This window comes from Kogia breviceps, chromosome 2 (genome assembly GCF_026419965.1).
Source record: "Kogia breviceps isolate mKogBre1 chromosome 2, mKogBre1 haplotype 1, whole genome shotgun sequence".
Lineage (NCBI taxonomy): Eukaryota > Metazoa > Chordata > Mammalia > Artiodactyla > Physeteridae > Kogia > Kogia breviceps.
In genome coordinates, this window is record NC_081311.1 from 92981947 (window position 1) to 93005270 (window position 23324).

Sequence of the window (23324 nt, forward strand, 5' to 3'; positions counted from 1 at the left end):
CTCATGTATATTGTTTGGATATTGCTTAGAATACTTCTTGCATGAACTATGAAGTTCTGGAATAACGTATGACTGATGTTAAGTGTTAACTATTGTTATTATTCTACATGTTCAATTCAATCATAACTATTCTTCAAGCCCATGTCATATGTTGACTTCTCTATTAAACAAGTCCTAGTTCTCGGGCTTCCCTGGTGGCGCGGTGGTTGAGAGTCCACCTGCCGATGCAGGGGACGCGGGTTCGTGCCCCGGTCCGGGAGGATCCCACGTGCCGCGGAGCGGCTGGGCCCGTGAGCCACGGCCACTGAGCGTGCGCGTCCAGAGCCTGTGCTCCGCAACGGGAGAGGCCGCAACAGTGAGAGGCCCGCATACCGCAACAACAACAACAACAAAAAATCCTAGGTTCTCCAGGCAAAGGAGGAAGGGAAACTAACATTTCTTGGATGCAGATGCTGGTGCAAGTACCCGTTCTCACATCAGTCCTCCTCACATCCTATGCTGCTTCTGGGCATTTGGGAAACAAAATATCTGGGACATAGGGGGCCAGTAAGTTGTCCGACTTGGAGCTGGGATTTGAGCCCAGTCTGTCCATTGGTTCAAACCTCCTTCCTCCCTGCCCCACATGGCTATTTCTCGCTCTCCTCTGAGCTGCCCTCATGCATGATTTCTAACTCCATCATGGCACTTAATACTTGCTACCTTGTACTGTAGTGATGTCTGTGCATTTACCTGACTGTACCATGAAACAATACACTTTTTCAGAGAAGTATTTTAAATATATATATTAAAAATATAAATATATAATAAAATATATATAATATTATGCATATTATATATTCCATTTTATTTTATTTAATCCATTTTATTATATATATATTATCTATCTGATAACCTCCATACTTGTCTAGCATTACATATTAAACATGTAAATATTTATATTTACATATATTTATAATGTAAATATTATCTATTATATATTGAATATGCTTTTTCAGAGCAGGGATTTATATACATTTATATATAAAATATTATATATAATATTTATATAATGTATATGTTCCATTGTATTTAATATAATCCATTATACATATATTATCCATCTGATAAACTCCATACCTGTCTAGCATTATATATTAAAAATGGAAATATTGTTATTTATATGTATATATATATATATAGAATACACTTTTTCAGAGCAAGGTTTTATGTATATAAATTTATATATGTATACACTATCCATCTGATAACATCCATACGTCTAGCATTATGTATTAAAAATGTACTTAAACCTAAACCTTCACCTTATAGATCCCATGCCCAACACTTCCCACTTACATCTTTATTCATTCCTTTGCTTTATTAATGGACACACTTGTTTCATCTCTAAGAGTCTTCATTTTCTGAATGAATTTAAATTTTCAAAGAGTCTTTAGCCCTGCATTTAGCACAGGGTAAGATCCAAAGTATTTTAGTTCTTATTTTACTGATTAAAAAAAATTTTTTTAAAGACGAATAAAACACTGCCGTGACATGAGGCCTTGACACTTTCATGGAACACTGAGCCTAGATTCTAGATCTGAGCTTGACTAGACTCCTTTGGCATGCAGGCAGAACACACGATTCTCAGGGCAGGGAGTACAGTGAAAAGCAAGAGGGAAATTCAGCCAAATGGGCTTCAATCTTGTCTTCATCACCCTGGAACCTGGGTAAGTATTTGAACCTCTCTGTGTCTTTGTTTTCTCCTCTGTGAAATGGGGATAACAGCTCTGTATATGTCAGAGGGCTGTTATAAGGATGAAAGGAGATGGTACGTGTTAAATACTGAGCTATTCCTGCATGCAGCGAACACACATCACATGTTCACGACTCATCTTCTCCTTCTCTTTGTTAATATGTCACTTGTCAGCACAGGATCAGGATGGCCTCACAGTATCCATGGGAGTCTAAGCGGCACAGTGTCGGGGGCTGTGTTTCTGATGCTGGTCCAGTAATGGGTCATTTCTGTCTCTCCTACTTCCATGCGCTTTCTTCTCTTATTATTAATGGCTAGAGAAAGCACACAGTAGCTGTAACAATTAGGTATTAGAAATGTATGAAATAAAACTGACATCTCTTACAGAGGGTTCTCGAATTTACTCTCAACACTTTAAAACCTTGGTGGCTAGAAGCCAGGACCAACTGCTAGTTTACAGCTGACCGTGTTTTCTCATTCCTAACAGAGAAATTGCAGTTTCATTTTGTCGAAAATAAAGCACAATTCTTCAATGGGCCTCGTGGTTCTGCCAAAGCAAAGCCACAATCCTGTTTGGATGAGATGAAACCTGGGACCATGGCAAGTGGCCTGTGCCCAGAACAAGCCTGAGCCTGGGGTGGGGATGAGACAGACTGGGCCCTGGGATGTGGGACCCTTTGCTGCAGTGCTTGCATCTGGACAAATGTCTCCTCCAGACACAAAATACAAGGAAACTCTAAGGCACTAAAAATACCTGCGTAGGGCTTCCCTGGTGGCACAGTGGTTAAGAATCCGCCTGCCAATGCAGGGGACACGGGTTTGAGCCCTGGTCCAGGAAGATCTCACATGCCGTGGAGAAGAGAAGCCACCGCAGTGAGAAGCCCGCATACCTCAAAGAAGCATAGCCTCCGCTCGCCACAACTAGAGAAAACCCGTGCGCAGCAACGAAGACCCAACGCAGACAAAAATAAACAAACTACAATAAATAATTTTTTTTTAAAAAACTGCGTACATGTGCAGTTGGGGCAAATTATAGACAAGATACAAAAAGACCAAAAACCCAACTGGCACTTCTGTAGGGTCAAGAGCAAAAGCAGGGTACTGCACTTGCCCCCTGAATACAGCACCACCTAAGGGGTGGGCAAAACACCACACCCACCGCTCAGGCTGACCCCTGGGCCCACCCCTACCCTCACCGCATATAAGGAACCAGCTCGCCCCGCCCCCCCCAGAGAGCGAGGGAATGAACAAGGGAACCCCTTGTTTGTTCTCGCTCCCCCCTGCTGCAGCAGGGGCCCCAATACCACCTTGCCTGAATTTCTTGTCTGGCCTTGTATCAATGTCTATCAATTAAAGAGGCCAAGAACCCTAGTCGGTATCAGGGGAAACTGCACGCTGCCCCCTTTCACCACACCCTTAGAGACAGCTCGGAGAAGTATGCTCCCCTGGCTTCGGAGCACAGGAGGGCTGGTCAGAGGTACCCTGTGGGGGCAGTTACGTGAGTCTCTGCAAAGGACTTCTGAGCCAGGGGTGAAGGAGAGAGATGCTGGGCCAGGTCACCTGCTAGGAGGTGCTGAACCACGTGTAAGTCTAGGGTCTTTACTACGCAATCACCAGTTTGAAGCTTTTCTGTGTTGTAATTTTCTTCTACTTATTCTCAAGGTTTCTTCTTATCTCCAAACCCTCCAGACTTTAGATATTATAGGAGGGACCTATATTCTTATTTGGAGAATCTGAAGAAGTAGATCCTGATACAGCAAAAGGCCATGAGTCCTCCTGGCTGAGATAAAGAGTAACAGCCAAGATGGATTTGAAGAACAAGGAAGAATTCCTTAGCATCTCAGAAAACTTTAGAGGCCAGAGCAGTCATGCAAAATGGGGGCTTGACCAATGCCACTTGGGAATTAAAGGACGTGTGACACCTGAAGACCAGAGAGCTTGGGGACACCACATTACACAGTTTCCACACTTCACCACACAATATCCGATGGTAAATAGTCATGGATTCAAATCTAACCAAAACTATGCTCACTTAATGAAATGCTCCCATTTCTATGCCTAAATTAAATGATGAGGAGAAAAAATACAAATAAAATAAAATTAAAAAGTAAAATAAAATAAAATAGTAAAGTAAAATAAAAGTAAAGTAAAATAAAATAGCTAATATTTGGAAATTGGTTACAAAGGAAACTAAAAAGCCGAACAACTTTTATGAGTGCTCTGAGGTCAATCTATGTAGTCTGTACATCCCAGAATACATTTAAGGAATTCTGAACAGTGCTAGATGAAATGTGTTTCTTCATAATTCCTCAGATAACCTGAGACTTCAATTGTCAAAACAAACTGACCAACAAACAAACGAACTGGCCAAAGCATGGTTTGTTTTTCTCCCTTCCTTCCTCTTTGCTTCCTCCTTTCCCCTCTCTGCTCACTCTCTTTCTTTCTTTCAGTCTCTCTTTTGGCAAAGAACAAAAACAGACAAATCAAAAGTCAGAGTTATTCAAATATTATACTTAGGAAACCTATCTGAACAAATTATTCAGAACAGGAGCTGGGGATTTTTAGAGAGATGGCAGGATTGGATGAATACATCTCAATATGGCTTTACTTCTTTATGATATAATCTCATCCTTAATTTCCAGTGTGGCTGTCAAAATACATTAAAGCTCTTATCTCCATTAAAGAGATTTTGGTTCTGTGAACTTACTTAACTGAGCTATTTAGAGATTTCATTTAACAAACCCATTCCAAGAGACTTGTAAAGACAACTGGCTTAAAGGATTAGCGGTTTTTTAACTGTTTTCCTTTTAAAAGCAATCAAAGCCCTTTTTATTTATTTTTTTCCAATCATCAAGGGTAATTGTTGAGTATATACCATTTTATCCTGTTTGGATTATTTGACTTTTCCTTGTCAGCTTTTATAGTTCTTCATTCCTGCTAACATTTCTTCACAGTAAGCAATCTTGGTGTATAGTAAATGCTAACTGGCCCTTTAAAAGGTTCCCATGAGAAATATCTTAATGCCTTAATTTACATTTTCTGGGCACAAAGCAGAGATGAAAGAAGTCACTTCGCTTTGTGTCTGTCATCCAGATTCATGTTTTCCCTCACCTTTCCCCCCACATTTTTTTAACATCTTTATTGGAGTATAATTGCTTTACAATGGTGTTAGTTTCTGCTTTATAACAAAGTGAATCAGTTATACATATGTATACATATATCAGTATACATATGTCCACATATCTCTTCCCTCTTATGTCTCCCTCCTTCACACCCTCCCTATCCCACCTCTCTAGGTGGTCATGAAGCAGGAGCTGATCTCCCTGTGCTATGCAGCTGCACCTTTCTCCCTTTAAGCAAAGTTTGATTACTTGTTCCTTGCCTTTTCCCCCTTCCTTTCCTGGTGCCTGGCCTCACCTTGCCTTTTTTTTTTTTTTTTTTTTTGGTGAGAACAGCAAGTACTCTGTATTACCGAGGCAGTCACTCTGGATTTTCTACACAAGAGCTAAAACAAAAAACTCAGATTACAATAAAAAAGCACTGAAGCGGATTGCCAAAAAACCATTTGCCCAGTTCAAGTGGCAATTTGCTGAGGGCAATGAGTAAAGAGGCTACTTTTTTTGGTTCATATTGCCTGAGTTACACCAGGTACAAAATGATGTAAGTAGGTCAATAAGTTGAACTCAACAAGATGACTTTATCAATTCCATCCGTTTTAATGATCAAATTGTGTCTCCTTTCAGTTTCAATCTTTCTATGTGTTCTATTCTTGTTAACACAACTAAATTGTTAACAGCTTAAATTTTAAACTACCTTAAGTAGAACCCATCTTACACCTTATACTTTCTTCTTAACAAATATTGTGCATCTATTATGTAGTAGGTATTTTTTTTCACACACTAGATTATTTCAGTTAATTCCCTAAACAGTTTCTGTGAGATAGATTTTTTTTCACACCCATCTCTAAAAGAAGACCTAGACCCACAGGATTCAAATAACTTAGCCAAGGCACACTTCTGATAATTTGTAGGCTCAGAATTTAAACCCATGCTGGTTTGGCTTCAAAATTTAACATTTCTAGTGGGCAACAAAGAATAATATGAGAACCCACAGTTCACTGAACTGATGTCTAGCACAAATATTTGTTATCTCTCTGGCAGAAATACCTTTATAGAATTGTCTCAATTTCAGTCCTCTGCCTTTATGCTTTTCTTATCTTGTGCAAAAAATAATGTTAAGCTGCATCTCTGTCATACCATTTATGCATCTCATGTAAAATTAATATACTGTCTATGATGATATTCAATGTCCTTATATATGAGTTTGACCAAATAATCCTTCTATAAGTCCTTCTTTCGATCGTAGGAAAAACAATTAATTTACTACAAAGCTGAATGTGTATTTCTATTAGTAGAGGGGAACAGTACACAGACCAATATGTTGCCATAATTGCCTTAGCTGCTAGAGAAACGAGTTTTTCCCAGGTGTTTCAGTGTACTCAGTTAGGGGCTCGAACTATATTCTGCATTTGCATCTTTTATTATGTTCACCCCTGGTTATGTCTTCCATGGTCTTTTTCCTCATGAGATGATTGGGGCCAACAGGTGTGGTCAAGGAAGTGAAGTGGGATGAGGGCCGCCCCCCACCCTGGCTTTTCAGTAGAGAATCCTATGCCGAATGTTGAACTTTTCTGCATCATGGGAACAAATGTAACCAAATGTAGAAAGTCAGAATTCACTCATCAGGGTGAGCTACCAAGGTAGGTAAACAGGTGAAAGGTAAATCAGAGGGTGCAAATAGAAGCTAAAATGATGATAGCTAGATAGGTAAACAGAGAGATGATAGATAGATACAGATGGATAGATAGACGGACAGATAGATGCATAGATAGATACGTAGAAAGATGGATGGATGGGGGGAGGCGAGAGAGAGAGAGAGAGAGAGAGAGAGAGAGAGAGAGAGAGAGAGAGAGAGAGAGAGAGAGAGATGCAAGATAGATGAAGGCAGACAAGGATTTAGGAGTTGACTGGGTGAGCAGCTGGATTATCCAGAGCCAAGGAGAGGATCTAACACATGGTTGTCAATAGAAAGACTGAACAAAATTCCTCTCCCTTCGATATGTTTAGTTATGTCTTTGAGGCAGTTATATCTCTGGAGGAGAGTCTGGGGCTGACCTTTGCTTCTGTAACCAAGCAATGTTTTTGTTGTTGTTGTTGCTTTGATATTTTATTGTAAACAAGGGGATACAGATGCTTCTTTGCATCTGTTTGCCTATATATTCTCTGGGAAACTTAGGAATGCCTTGTTTCTTGTCCCAAAGCAACTGATCCCAGAAGCTCCATTATGTGAATAATTAATTTGTTAATTATATGTGTTCCTTTTGCCTGTCAAAAACAAAACTAGTCCTGGTTTGAAAAACATAGAAGCAAAAACATATTTCAGAAGGCAAGAGACATAACCTATGGGCTAATGAACCATACCAGGGACAATGTAAAAAGTGTCAAATGAGTTAAAAAGATGGTAGGAGTTGTGTGCTTATTACTGGTAAACAATCAACATTCTTTAAAAAAAAAACTTGCAGAATTTAATTTCTGAATGGGATCTGAAAAGGAGGACTGTGAATTATATTACTATTTCCAGCAGACAATTGTTTCTCCCAAACTGTAGCAACATATTTTTTAAGGCAAAACATTTTATTAGATTTTTAAACTCTCTGCTTGCATTTCTTATCTGTGCCTAACCATGACAGCACAGAAAATGATTTTATTCATTGGCTCGTTGTTTCTAGCTCTGTTTCCTTTCATTTGGCCATACTGAGTTTGTTGGGTTTGGCTCTACTGAATTGAGGTTTTGAAAAAGCGGGAAATATGGGCTTTTATATTACATATTTTAAATTAATTAATCTATTTATTTATTTTTGGCTGCGTTGTGTCTTCGTTGCTGCCCACGGGCTCTCTCTAACCACAGAGAGCGGGGCTACTCTTCCTTGTGATGTGCAGGCTTCACTGCAGTGGCTTCTCTTGTTGCAGAGCATGGGCTCCAGGCTCGCAGGCTCAATAGTTGTGGCTTGTGGGCTCTAGAGCGCAGGCTCAGTAGCTGTGATGCACGGGCTTAGTTGCTCCGCGGCATGTGGAATCTTCCTGGACCAGGGATCGAACCCGTGTCCCCTGCATTGGCAGGTGGATTCTTAACCACTGCGCCACGTCCCTGGGCTTTTATCGTCTCTTAGGTCCCATGGAGGTAGTTCAGCCCCTTTGGTTTGGGAATGAATGAACCTTGAGCCCCTCTGTGTGCCAGACATTCTGTGAGGCACTGGGGATCATGGTAAGCACAAAAATGAGCCCTGGGCCAGGAGCCTGAAGTCAGGCCAGGGACAGGTATTAATCTAACACTCACACAAATGAATGCATGGTTATGAAGGGTAAGGAATGGGGGTATATAGATGCTCTGGCTCAGGGAATGCCTTCCCAGGGAACTGATGCTTGAGCTGAGGCTGGCTCCCTGGGCTTCTTAAAAGACAAGGCTTTTTTCTAAACATGGGGAGGACGTAACCCCCCTGAGGTATGATAGGTTGCATTTCACGCTGGAGTGGTCCCTGCAGGGCTGTGTGCTGCTCCCAGGGTCCCTGGCTGCTTTGGAACAGGATTCCTCTGCAGCAGCTAGCTGCTCTCTCAGCCCCAGCCCTCCCAGCACAGCCCGAGGGCACGCTGACTCAAGCCCAACCCTGGAGCCATGTTTCCTTGGGATTCCATCCATGCTCACAAATGCTCAATTGAAAATGTGAGGAGTTAAGCCTTGGAGCAGCGAACTGATCAATGATGGGGAGAGTTTATGGATCAATGGATCCCCTTAGTCCTCTGAGCGCAATTAGAATGGGCTATAGCTTCCTAATTCTCCTACAAAGACTTTGAAGAGATCTGGCCAGCTTGGCAGCCCAAGCCTTTGTAAAGACATTCTCCCCTCCGCCCCTCCCCTTTCCTTCACTCTTGCGTCTCTGGAAATCCATTCCTCAAAAATAGCTTTGGCCTCAGCCTTTGTTTTCCAGGAAAGACTGATTAAGATTGAGGGGGCAGGTGGGCTGTGGACTGAACACAACATTGGTCTCCATTCTACTTGTTTTGATCTCAGAGTACAAACTCAGAGATTTTTTAAAAAGGGAAAAAAAAAAAAAAAAACCTTCATTAAAAATAGTGGATTCTAAGAAAATCAGCAGTTGGACAGAGGAGGCCACACAGCCAATGCTTGGCTCTGCTGTCCCCAGTGGAAGGGTGACATCCCTGGTGGCTCTGCACTCATCAGGCCACAGCTGGGGTATGTGGGTGGGGAGAGCTGGTACATTTGGGTGGAGCATCTATAGGGTATGATCAGAGTGGGTACAAGACTTGGAAGATATTCAGAAATGAGGTGAGGAAAACAGAAGCCAGTGAAGCATGTTATATTGAGAGAAACACACAAAGTGTGGGGCAGGGGGTGGTGAAAAGGAGATTAAAATGACCATCAGATAGTTATTGAATTTAAAATAGATAACCAACAAGGACCTACTCTATACACAGAGAACTCTACTCAATATTCTGTAATAACCTTAATGGGTAAAGAATTTGAAAAAGAATAGATATATGTATATGTATAACTGAATCACTTTGCAGGACACCTGAAACTAACACAGTATTGTAAATCAACTATAGTCCAATATAAAATAAAAATTAAAAAAAAAGAAAAAAAGGAAGATGTATAAACCACAGAAGGACCACAAATTGGAAGAAGTTACCAGTAGTAATGCTGAAGAATGGAAGAGACTGCATGATGGGGTAGCAATATCACCTGTAAGCTGTCAAGTCTCTACAGGGATGTTAGTGGAGAGTGGATTCTGGCAGAGGGTAAGAACTGGGTTGGACCATTGCCAAGGTCACTTACAATGGGAAGAGTCTGATTCTGTGTTTCAAGCAAGGTTAGTACTTCAGGTAGAGGGAACCTGTATTGCAAGGCTATTAGGGTCATGGATTTCCATTCCTTTATGGCCAATGACCTTCACACAATAGAAAACAAATGTAAACAACAGCAATCTTCAGCCTTAGGTAATTCTTAGCAGCTACCACACAAATGCAGGCATTTGGTTCCAGCAGACTCGGTGAGAGAGGATATCTTAGCTCCATCCATCACTGCCACAAGAAATATGGATCAATGCTCAAAGTCAACTGACTACATATCCTGGTGCATTGACCACAGGCAGCTGACTCATTCACTCACTCACTCATTCACTCATTCAACACACATGCTCCTCACTATGGAGATACTGGTGGGGGATGTACTCCGTAGGACTCCACAGTCCAAAGGAAGGAAACGGGGACAATAGAACACACTGTCACTGAGCAAGATAGAGAAAGAAGTGAAGGGAATTCCCTGGTGGCCCAGTGGTAAGGACTTGGCACTTTCACTGCTGCGGGCCCAGGTTCTATGCCTGGTTGGGGAACTACGATCCCGCAAGCTGAGTGGCACAGCCAGAAAAAAAAAAGGGGGGGAAGATTGGGGAGGGTACTGTACCCCCATCCACTCCAGAGTTAGAGCGCTCGGAGGATGAAACCATATACAAGTCCTTTTTGCTTTAGTCTCCCAGGTCTCCGCTGAGTCTCAAAAGGCTGACTCAAGAGTTAATGGTTAGGGGGGCTTCCCTGGTAGCACAGTGGTTAAGAATCCGCCTGCCAATGCAGGGGACACGGGTTTGAGCCCTGGTCCGGGAGGATCCCACGTGCCATGAAGCAACTAAGCCCATGCACCACAACTACTGAGCCTACACTCTGGAGCCCGCGAGCCACAGTTACTGAGCCCGTGCACCACAACTACTGAAGCCCAGGCACCTAGAGCCCATGCTCCATTAACAAGAGAAGCCACCGCAATGACAAGCCTACTCACCTCAACAAAGAGTCGCCCCCACTTGACGCGACTAGAGAAAGCCCATGAGCAGCAGCAAAGCCCCAACGCAGCCAAAAATAAATTAAAAAAAAAAAAAGTTAATGGTTAGGAATGTGAAGATGTAGAAAAAAAGAATAGCTGTTGGGCCAGGAAACTGGTAACAATTTTGACTATAAATCAGACACATGCAGAGTCACTGAACTCCCAGTTCCCTGAGGGATACTGATAAAGGCCTGACACACACTCCTAAGTTGTTTTTATAGGAAGCAGACCCCTGCCAGATGGAAACTGCTGACTGCAAGAACACAAACCCTAGACCAGTTGAAACCAGAAGGCTGATGATGCTTGAACCTTCACCTTGATGCCAACCCATCTGAGAATCATGTGCAAGCTGATCACACACCCTGCGGCCCCTCCCTCCCAATGCCTTTAAAACCTCTTCGCTGAAAGCTATCGGGGAGTTTAGGTCTTTTAAGCCTGAGCTGCCCATTCTCCTTGCTTGGTGCCCTGCAGTAAATGCTGCACTTTCCTTCACCACAACCCGGTGTCAGTAGATTGGCTTTACTGCACATGGGCGAGTAGACCCAAGTTTGGTTCAGTAACAAGGACCCTTCTCACTTCTTGGGAAAGGGATACTTCACTTGTCTGGAATTGTTCTCAGTCAAGAAGGAAGCACAGATTTCTTTAATGTAACACTTAAGATGCTCAGGTGGGCCTGGAATTGTATTCTGATTCTGCCACGTATTACTTAAGCAGCTACTGTAAAAGCAGATTCATTTACCCAAAAAAATACCTTGGAGTGCCTATTCACATGGCAAGCATTGTGAAAGGTACTAAAAATCGAGTTATGGAAAGGAAAAAGGAAGACACAGACCCTGTCCCCACAGAGGATACAGTCTTATGGGGGAGGTAGTCATTAATTGCACACTTATTTCCTTCAATACATAGAGCACAGCAGTGATGGATGAGTGGCACGGGGGCCTAGTTTGAGCTTGGGTTCCAGTGATAATAAGTACTTAGCTCTCAGGACTGATATAGGTGTAAAGTGAAATGATGTTAAGTGTAAAGTGAAAAGTGAAATAGGTGTAAAGTGAAATGATGCATGCAAAGTGTTTAGCGCGGTGGCTGGCAAAATGTGTGAAGGAATCGTTCACTAGTTACATAATGTTGATACCAATGATGCTTTTTCCTCTCCATCAATGCCTCTGTGGAGAAAACAAACACAATAAGCATCCTCATCTACCAACACGTCTTTTTTTCTTTTCCCTGATTCTCAAGCTGGACTTTCCCTGCACATGTGCAAAACTAATTTATATCTTCAATTCACGTTCAAATGAAATGTGCTTTACAACAAAAAGTGAGGTATGGTGGGGACCTCTTGCTCAAGGGCTGAATTCCTGCCATTTGCAAAGTGACCTCTAATCATCTGCTAAGGACCAGCTGCTTCTGTGGAAATTCTCAAGCCGTGAAGCATGTGGCCCCTGTTTGAGTCCATGTGGCATCCCTCTCTTTTTTCTGGATTCTTCAGGCTGTCTGCAAGGTCACCTGTCAGAAGTGGAGCCACAGGTGGGAAAGACAGGCAAAGTGGAGTGAACAGAAAAGCACGGTGAGGGCGACTTTGCCCCTGAGAGCATCCTGCTCCTTTTTCCTTGTAGCTTGTAAGACTGAGGGAACTAAATCACAGAGGAAGAACAAGACAAATCCACAGCTTATTTAACATGTCTATGTGTTTGTCTACTTAATCACTGGAAGGATATAGGTTTTAGATTTAGATGGACTTGGATTGAAACTTACTTCCCTTTTCTAAATCTGTTTCCTCACCTTTAAAATGAAGATAATGTGCCTTTCCCAAGTGACGATTAAGATGCAACATATATAAAGGTCCTTGTACATAATAATTACTCAGTAAATGTCATCTCCCTTCCTGCATGCCCAAAGTTTACCTCTTCTCTCTTTATCTGACATCAGATGTTAAAACAAACTCTCCGAAAGAACTCAAAAAAACTTACAATTTCCCCACTACAGCGATACATAAATATATATATTTCCATATAAGAAAGAGAAGGGAGACAAAGTGCTAAGTTTTATACATCGGTAAAATTAATGCAATGTGACTGTGTAATCTTCATATAGCCAAGAATACTCATTCTTCTCAGGCACACTTGGAATGTCTATAAAGATTTATCATACATGATGTCACAAAAGAGACCTCCATAAATTCCAAACAATTAACCACATATGACATATGTTCTTTGATCACAAGTAAATACAATAAGATACAAAACAAAATAATAACTTTAAAAAGTATAATTCTGGAAACTCAAGAACCCACTACTAATAAACCATGGATTAAAGGGGCACTAATAAGAGTAATTATCATATGCTTAGAGCTGAACAAGTAAAAGACACCACTTCCAAGCTAAAGCATTAGCTAGAGGGAAATTTGTAGCTTGGCTGCATTGATTACAAAATGTGAGGGGGCATGAAGGTAAGTGAGCTAAGTCCAGCAGAAGAATGTGAATCCATCATATCCTGCAGGACCTTATTATCAAAGAGAAATAAGCATATTTACATGAAGCTATTAGAAAATAAGAGATATGGTGATTATAACTCATGAGTTATAATTCATTGAGTTCAAGCAAGGTAGAGAATGTGCCAGTAAATCACTTGGCATGAATTAGTCTTGACCTTCATTACAGTACTGCAATATTTACAAATAAGGAAATGGAGGCTCGGAGATTTTAAATAACAGCTAGCAAATGGTGGGGTTTTACATGAAGCTCACATTTTGTTCTGATATGTTTTTTCCATTCTACCACATCACATTGACACCCCTGGACTACAGGAACCAGCCTATGTGGCTGTCAAGACAGTGCTGTCCATTGTTAGGGTGCAGAATCAGTCATTACTGCGGTGATGAGGGAAGGTTTCCTGGTGCAGAAAGTCTGAAATGGGCCTCAAAAGACTGCTTGAAGCTGGAGAGTTAGGAAGAGGACATTACAAGCAAATTGCATAGCCACGCCTGTAAACTTTCAAGACCTCAGTTACCCTGTACACAGATCCAATACTAACATTTGCTTCAGGATGGGGACGGGATTGTACAATAAATCAAGGTAATAGGAATGCAGATAGTAGGCTCCGGGGAACTGTTATGATTACTCTACCAAGTGTTTTAAACTCCTTTGAAAGGAAGGTGACATGGAAACACACACACACAGGGCCATTGTGATCCTTGGGATCGGAGTGCGGGACCTAAGGCTCGGATGCCTGGAACTTAAATGAAGGCATATGTGCAGAAGACAGCAGAGCAAAGGGAACAGCTTAAAGCTGGTGTAACTCTGGTCTATTTGAAAACGTGGCATTTCAAAATACATACTTAATTTCATCTCAAGAAAATGCCAGAATCTGAAGAATGTTGGGAACTCTTTAAAGGGAAAGAAAAAGGACAGTTTTTCCTATGTTAAATATCTTGTTTTGCTTTAAAAAAAACATGCAGGCTCAATTTTCAAACTTCAGCTGTAAGAATTAAACCAGAAGGAATCCTTAGCATCAATCAAGCACTGAATAGTTTGACTTAGGATTTGTGGGTAAGAAAAACTGGCAGGAAAGTATTTTAAGTGCTTAGTTTTTACACTTTAGAATGTTCTTTCAAATGTAAATCTACATATACAAATAAATATAAATGTATGTATCCTCCAAATAATCTCTCTTCTAGTAGGTGTCATTATCCTCATTTTACAGATTAAATCAGAGAGTATATACGAAGGTGTCTGACATCTCAGGGTGTTTAAGCAAAGGTCCTCTATCGTTATTTCAGTTGTACTGATGGCGAATCTAGGTTAAAGGATTTAAGCAGTTTTTACAAGACCGTGAAGCTACAGAAGGGAAGGAACTGAAACGCAAACCTGTATTTCAGATTTGTAAAACCACCCCGTTCTGCTTCCCTAGGTAAATGCACTCCCCCACTCTCCAAGAAGATAATTTTCTGCAATATTCTCCCCCCTCAAATCACCAGTACTCCCCCTCACTCCCACATGTAGCTGATGACTTCATATTTTTAGAACACAACAGAAGCAGATAAGAGCAAGCTCATCCTTCCGCCCCCCAAGCCACTCCCCTGTCTGAATCCACACACGTGCTACCTGCTTCCAGTGCAGCAGCCGAGCCGGAGTCCACGCTAACGCAACCTAAGCCCTTTTATGGCGTATCGTAACCATTCTTGCTTTGGGCAGTATCAGTTCCCTTTTAGTATCAGTTTTCTCTTTTTCTTGGATCCTTCACTTGGGCATGCAAACATGCCTTAATAACCCTCATCTCTTTGCCAGAGCTGCTCCAGGTCTTTGCTTCAAACCTGCCAACCCCCCAACTTTTAGCAGGAGTGAACCTAAATCTTTAAGTTAAAGGGTCCAGAGATAAGAAAGGAAGCTACACACACGCGGAAAAAATACAAAAACAAAAACAAAACAAGGACTTCCCTGACGGTCCAGTGGTTAAGACTCCCCCGTCCAATGCAGGGGGTGCAGGTTCGATCCCTGGTCCGGGACCTAAAATCTCACATGCCTTGCGGCCAAAAAACCAAAACATAAAACAGAAGCAATATTGTAACAAATTCAATAAAGACTTTAAAAATGGTTCACAACACAAATATCTTTAAAAAAGAAAAACAGATGGAAACAGCTGGGACCAAGATGGCAACAAATCTGATTTCCAACGGAGGCTGAGCCTCATTATGTGCTGATTTCCTACATTAGCATATCAAATGATAACCTCCCGGCAGGCAGCCACGGCCAGACATTAAGGAACAAAGAAGGATAAAAAGAGGGTGGCACCTCATTCCCTCTAAAAAGCTCTGCCCCTCCCCCAGTAGACTAATGCATTAGCCTCTATCCTCCCTTTACTCGTTAAAATTAAATCCCTCCCCCCACCTGGGGGAGAAGTTGATCTGTGAACTTTGTTCTCGCTTCTCCATTCTTTGGCCACTGAATAAAGCTTGTGCTGTGTCGATTTCAGCTTTAGTTTCCTTATTCACCTACTCAAACGCAAACAGAAAAAGAACGCTCCTCGGTGGAGGCAGAGAGCCTCACCAGGACAGGGTCCATACACTTAATTCAGGAACAATCTTACAAAACAACTAACAAACAAAGCAAACAATAAAACTGGATTCCGTTTCCCGTTGTTGCTAACTGCCCTGAGTCTCTGTTTCTCGGCTTTGTCGCTTCCTCAGTACCAACCCCTCCTCCTTGTTTTCCTAATCCTTCACTGTCTGTCTTTATAGTTTGCCCCCTGGTTGTGACATTCCTGTTTTGTAATTGTTGGGAGCCCCGGGGCTCTATCAACCTGAGTTCCATTCTCTTCATCACCTAGAGGGGGATCTTTTTCTAGATGCTCTCACTCAAACCCAGACTGGAACTCTCAGTGATATGCTCAGCGATTCCCACGTCTGTATGTCTTAAACTTTTAGCAAAACTCCTTTCAGGTCCTTCCTGCTCCACATGTCCTGGGCTAAGAGGTGGCTCAAACTTTTTAGAGCTGAAACAAAACCTTCCTTCCCCATGGTCCCACCTCCTGACAAAGCATCTCTTGCTCAATACTTACTCATCTCAGTAATGGCACCACCGTGTGAAGATTCCCTCAAGATACTCAGTCTTGGTTAGGCAGGCTGGGACCTGGAACCCTTTGCAGCAGTGCTTGCATCTGGACAAAGTCTCCTCCAGCAACAGATACAAAGAAGCTATAAGGGACTAAAAATAACTGCGTGCATGTGCAGCTGGGGCAAATCGTAAACAATGAGATACAATTAGATACAACTGCCGCTTCTGAGGTGCCAGGAGCAGAAGCAGGGTATGGTGCGTAAACCCTGCACCCAACACCACCAAAGAGGAAGACAGACCTCCTAGGCCACTCCTCCGGCCTGACCCGCTGATCTGCCCCCACCCTCACCCCTTTTAAGGGAGCCGCCCAACCCCTACCCTCAGGGAGGGAGCAAGGGAACCTGTTAACTTGTTTTCGCTCCCTGCTGCTGCAGCTGTGGGTCATGATAAAGCCTGGCCTGAATTTCTTCTCTGGCCTCTTATCAATTTCTATTGATTAAAGAAATTTGTGCAAGGACCCAGGTGGGTCACACTGGGGGCCATCCTATTGCTATCTTGCCCTCACCCACCAAAGAGAATCAATCAGCCTTTCTCATGGGCTCTGTCAAATATGATCACTTTAATTATTACACTGTTGCATTCGTGTCTGAGCCATGATCATTTCTGTCTTGAGCTACAGCCAAGACTTTCTAAATGGTCTCCCTTCCTTCCCTTTTGTTCTGCCTGCTGTTCATTGTCCTAAAGTGGGTATAATTGTCCTAAAAGGTGAAACAAATCATGCTCCTCTCCCATGGAAAACATTGTGTGGGCAGCCTTTGCCGACTGGCATGAAGTTCAAACCTCCCCCTGCCCCCCCACCACCCCGTTTTTACCAAGTTCAAGACCCATGCGTGATTTGCGGCTACCCTGTTCTCCGGTCATTCTCTCCACCATGTGCACTTGTCTCCAGCCACCCAGCTACGTCAGACTCCCAACCATCCCTAAACACACCTATTCTCCACCCTTCAGGTTCCTTCTGGTTAGCGCTCACTTTTGCCAGATCCACTTTCTCCCTCTTGGCCTCCTGTTTTGAACAATTAAGTATCAGCTCAAGTGCCAGTGTCTGAAGAGATTCCAGCCCTCCCTTCCCCAGTAAAATATCACTCACTCCATTTTCTAGCACATTGATCAGTGTTTTCCTTTTTTGTCTGATGCATATCATTATCTAAAATCTTCTCTTTTTTGGGTGTGTGTGGGGGGGGTATTTGTTTTCTTTTTTCTTTCCAGCGGAACATGAATTTTGCAAAGACCCAGACTCTGGTTTGATAGCTGTTCTATCCCCACAGTCCATGACAGTGCCTTGCACTCATCAGTTCCCAAAGAGTATTTGTGTTACTGACTGGCTGTCAGCTCAAAGGAAAGGGGAAAAAAATTATTTGGTACAGACTTTACCACAAATTTGCAAAGAGATGATATAAAGCCAATGTGAGGAAAACAGTGAGCAGTACAACATTCATAACTAAGTGTTAAAATACAACATATGTATGTCAAATCCTATAAGGAATATGCTTATTTGATGAAGATGGAAATGAACTGAAGTCTAGGATCTATGCTTTCGGAGGAATATAGCAATTATCTGTCTTCCTTTCTGCCATAGTATGGGGATCTTATACTCCCCAATATGCCCAAAGACAAATTCAATACCAATTGGTCAGTACAGTGAAAAAGTGTGAGCATTGCAGGAAGAGAAACCTGACTTTGAGCCTTAGCTCTGCCATGTACCAACTCTGGCAGATTTCCTTATTTCTTGGACCCTCAGCTTTCTCACCCTACGAGATTGCTTTCAAGATTAAATGAGGTGGTACACCAAATGCAGTGCTTGCCATATGACCAGTCTCCACAAACTACAGTTAGCAGTACCTGGAATAATATCTTCAAATATTACAATGGATATAAAATCTGCAATAATTCCCATAATGCATCCATAAACAGGATAAAGGTTCTGGATATACAAGGCAAATGAATTGTATTTAGAATGACGGAAAACCAATTTTAAGAAAAACCATAAAACAAGCACAAGACAAACAAAGATGCTAACCCAGGTCTTAATTGCAATTCTGGTTTATGTATAATCTCAAGGAAAGGAGTTTTCACAACCAAAGTATGAGGAACAATGTATTCACATTGTAGCCCCTGACCATCTGCTGTCACTGTCATTAGGTCCTAACATTGATACATTCTGTCACCTACATTTCTGCCCAACCCTGGATCCATTTTCAGGATAGACTCCTCTTAAGAAGCTGTATATACCACCTCCAGGAGCAGAATCCTAGGGCTAGATGCAGGACACTGTCCCTGGTGTAGACTTCTCAGGGAAATCAGCACAACTGTGCTGCTGGATCTCACAAATTAGCAGTAGCAAGTTTTCACAGGGCATTGGAGGAATCAAGCCTCCTCTGCAAGATAATTCATATGCAAAGCGAGCATGTTCCCCGGCATTCTGAGAAGGAACATTACTTCCTTCTACCAAGATGTAAACAAAGACTAACAAACATCCACAAATGTTAGTAATAACTGAGGTCAGCAATACATCAGCACAAAACAACGTCCAAGAATAATAGATGTATAAATGCCTACACACTGTGCCTTAACAGTTCCACTCCCAGGAAAGTAAATGACCCTGTAGTTATTCTCACATAAGTGTACCAAGATAAATTTGTAAGGACTGTACTATGTTTGAAATATGAAAACCTACTGGACATCAAGCTGATTGGCCAAAAAGGAATAAAATAGTGGTGAGACCATATAATGGAATTTTAAGCAGCTATTGAAAAAAAATAAGGCAGGGCTTCCCTGGTGGCGCAGTGGTTGGGAGTCCACCTGCCGATGCAGGGGACACGGGTTCGTGTCCCGGTCCGGGAGGATCCCACGTGCCGCAGAGCGGCTGGGCCCGTGAGCCGTGGCCGCTGAGCCTGCACGTCCGGAGCCTGTGCTCCGCAACGGGAGAGGCCGCAACAGTGAGAGGCCCGCGTACCGCAAAAAAATAAAAATAAGGTAAACGTACATGTGGTGATAGGAACATTTTTAAAAATACGCATTTTTTGACATGTATATGATTATGCTTGTATATGTAGAGAAATAGCTGGTAAAAAAAAACATGCAAAAATACTAAAAATAACCACTTCCATTTTATGTATGTTTAAAATATATTATATATAGTTTGTGTGTGTGTAAATGTATTATATGTGGTTTCTTCCATAGAGTGAGTTCAGCCTTTCTGTCTTTTTCTTGTCCTCATGAAGTCCTTAATTTAAAAGAGTAAACAGTTTTTTTATGGCTATATGTACCTAGACCAGTTCAGTCTTCTCAGACTATCTAATAAATATTCTAGATAAGTATCAGCCCCCATTTACAAAATCTTGCGAGCATATGGCATGTGATGGTGCCAAAACGAGTACAAAAGGAGTAGAAATCCCAAAACTAAATTCTCAGGAATTAACATCGGCTTCTAGAATCTCGTGTGGCAAAGAGCACGGAACCAAAGGCTGGCTGACTACTGACTCAACCAAAAGCCTCACTTGAATCAAAACAGTACTTAAGATTTGCACATAAGGTGGGGATGAAAGTTTTCCTATCAACATCATGCTCAAATTTAGCTCAGAAACTCCTATATTTCCTGGAACTAAGAAACAAGTTTAACTTGTAGCTACTACATTCTCTTTAACCATAAAATTTTCCAAAATAATTTTTTTTTTCCCCAGTGACTTGCATTATTCTTCTCTAGATGCATTATACTTATTTTTGTTGGCAGAGATTATCGGTGGCTTCTAATACGATTTTCCTCTGCAATCCCTTAGTTTCTACACATACTATAATCCTAATTCTTCCTCTAAAGGAAAGAGTGACTCATACACTCACCTTTATTTATTTTTTTTTTTTGTGGTACGTGGGCCTCTCACCGCTGCGGCCGCTCCCGTTGCAGAGCGCAGGCTCCGGACGCACAGGCCTAGCGGCCACGGCTCACGGGCCCAGCCGCTCCGCGGCATGTGGGATCCTCCCGGACCGGAGCACGAACCCGTATCCCCTGCATCGGCAGGCGGACTCTCAACCACTGTGCCACCAGGGAAGCCCTATACACTCACCTTTAAATACATGGGAAGAGAACTTGTTTGAGGAATAAACCCTTCTACTAGAGCAAATAATTATTTCTTGTGGCAAAGGGGGTTCATAACTTAAATAACCATCTCCTCGGTTACCGACTGGTGAGCTTGAGTTTTGCCGAACCCATTATCAGAGACAGCTGGTAGTATCTGTCTCTGAGGCTGCATTTTTTAGGACTATTAGCAAAGATTTTCCCAGCTTCTTTCTCCCCAGGGACTTTTATTTGAATCCCTCACATTTGTTACTTGAATGCTATAATATCTAAATCTTACTTTGATTCAAATACAAGACACAGCCTAACATCCCAGACACTGGGAGAAACCTGTTTACAGGTATTAGTATTTCCATTTAAACACAGAAAATTAGGTGAAGAAAATAAATCAGTAGTGCCTTCCCGAGCACTTCTCTGGAGGTGTGAAGCCTGGCTCATCCAAGAAGTCTCATTCATTTCTTGTTACTTTCTTAAGTTTAAGAGAAGAAAAGCTTGGGCCATCTGAACCCTTTGTGGAAGCTCACACCAAAGTAAATCTCTTCTAAAAATTGGAGAAATTGGATATTAACATGGCATGACATGCAAATAAAAAGGCATTTGTGCAACCACAAACTGCCACCATTCTCCAAAGACCATATTTTAGGATAATAATATCACTTGCACATTCAACTTGGTGTTACACACACACACACAGGCACAAAGTGCATACGGTAAGTCCCCTACATACGAACCTTCAAGTTGTGAACTTTCAAAGATGCGAACATGCCTTGGAGTGTCCAATCACGTAAGTTAGTTCACGTGTCTGGCGTACACTGTCACATGCACGCATCCTCTACAAGTGGTTGTGCTTTTGTGTACTTTACTGTACAGAACTGTATAGAGTACAGTATCTTTATTTCAAGCCCAGGATGTCTGGCAGCAAGCAATTTTCTTTATTTGAGGAGGCACTGTTAGTTTCTGAGGCACAGGACCCAATCATGTAACAGTACACGAGGGTTGCAACCAACCATTCAGAACGCAATCCAGTGCTATCGTGTCATCTATGATAAAAAGAAAAAAGCTACTACCCAGACATGACTGGATTGTTTTTTCAAGTGGGTAGACAGAATGAATCCAGCAAGGGACCAGAACCTGTGCCATCCACGTCAGGCGTGAGTGACACTGCAGCCTGCCCTCCATCTCCTATTGCTGACGACCCTTCAGCTCTACCATCTCCACCTCCTCTCCTCCTCCAATCAGTAACTCTTCTTGCCTGTTCACGCGATGCCAGCCCCTGGATGCCAGCTGTTGTACTGTCCTACTGTACTCTTCAAGGTACTGTGCTGTAAGATTAAAAATGTTTTCTTTATTTTTTGTGTTTGTTTTTTACATATTATTTGTGTGAAAAGTAATATAAACCTATTACAGTGCAGTACTATAGAGCCGACTGTGTTAGTTGGGTACCTAGGCTTACTTTATTGGACTTAGGAACAAATTGGACTTAGGAACGTGCTCTCAGAACAGAATTCATTTGTATGCAGGGGACTTGCTGTAGTCTAAAGTCACAGCATCACAGCATCCTGGCATGTCAGGTTAGACCAGCCTTAGGGATCCTGCAAAACTCTTATCCTAGCGGGAAGAACCTTAGCTGATCAGCTCCACAGCGATCATCCCTCTGTTTCCGAACATTGCCTTTTACCTGGGGTGCAATGCCTTGTAAATAACCATTGCAAGCATTTTTTTTTCTTATTCTGAGTCAGCATTTACTTCCCAGTAACTTTTATTATTGTTCCTACTTTTGCCTTTGGGAATAATATTAAAAAGAAAAGTTTACATGCCTTATTATAGATTTCCAATAAAGAGAGCTCAATTTTGTTACATGAATGGCAGCTGTCACTCACCCATACCTCACCTGAATTTGTGATAGGCAGCATCCCTCCCTTTCCACACTGGCATGTATGGTTAGTTTGAAACTAAGGGCAGTATTTTCCTCTTATTCCTCCTAAAATCAGATTTTTTCAACCCAACTCTCCCAGTTCATTAAACTGCAGACCAATTTTCTCTTATCTACTTTATTCTTCTTTCTTTGGTGTTTCATATCTTATGAAAAATTTATCTTATGAATTCATCAGTGTTACTATTTAGTGCATATTTTCATTTTATCTACATAAATATATAAGAATGTGTTAGTCTGGATTGATCTATTTTATTCCTAAACTTTTATTTTGAAATAATTTTAAACTTACAAAGCATTGCAGAAACAATACAGAGAGTATCTGTGTACTGCTCAGCCAGATTCCCCTAACACGAGCAACTTGCGCGAGCACAACAGGATTTACCAAAACCAAGAAATTCTACCGGGGTCATCCTGTTACCTCTACTATATTCTTAGCTTTTATTTTACTAGATCATCCATGACTGTCCCTTTTCTGTTCCCGGATCCAATGCAGGATCCCACACGTCATATCTCCTTAGATTCTTGTGATCTGTAATAATCCCTCATTCTTCCGTGGCCTTTCATGACCCTTTGAATTAAAGAGTACTTCCTGGTCAAGTATTTTGTAGAATGCCCTGCAGGTTCTGACCGATGTTTTCAAATTATATTGAGGTTATGCATTATTGGCAAGAATGCCACATTGTACTCTTGCCAGGGCATCCTGCTGGGGGATGGTGATGTTGATATGATTTATCACTGGTGATGTTAACCTTCATCACTCAGCTATAGTGGAGTCCGCAGGTTTCTTTATTCTGAAGTGATTATTTTTCCCTTTGCAATTCATAAGTATCTTTGGAGAGATACTTTGACATTTTGCAGATATCTTGTCTATCCTCCAGCTTTTACCCACTCATGCTAGCATCCATGGGTGATTCTTGTCTGCTTGTTACTGTGGTGAGCTCATGTTGATTTTCTATTTTGCCTACTCATTCTAATTTTGTTAATTAGAGTTCCTCCATAAGGAAGAGCTTTCCCTTCTTTCAC

The 23324-nt window shown here is 41.9% G+C and overlaps 1 protein-coding gene across 1 annotated transcript in view; it reads right to left on the reverse strand.

Moving 5' to 3' along the window:
• CNTNAP5 (contactin associated protein family member 5) overlaps positions 1–23324 on the reverse strand; it is an 857380-nt gene that overhangs the window by 493170 nt on the left and 340886 nt on the right. The window lies entirely within an intron of this gene.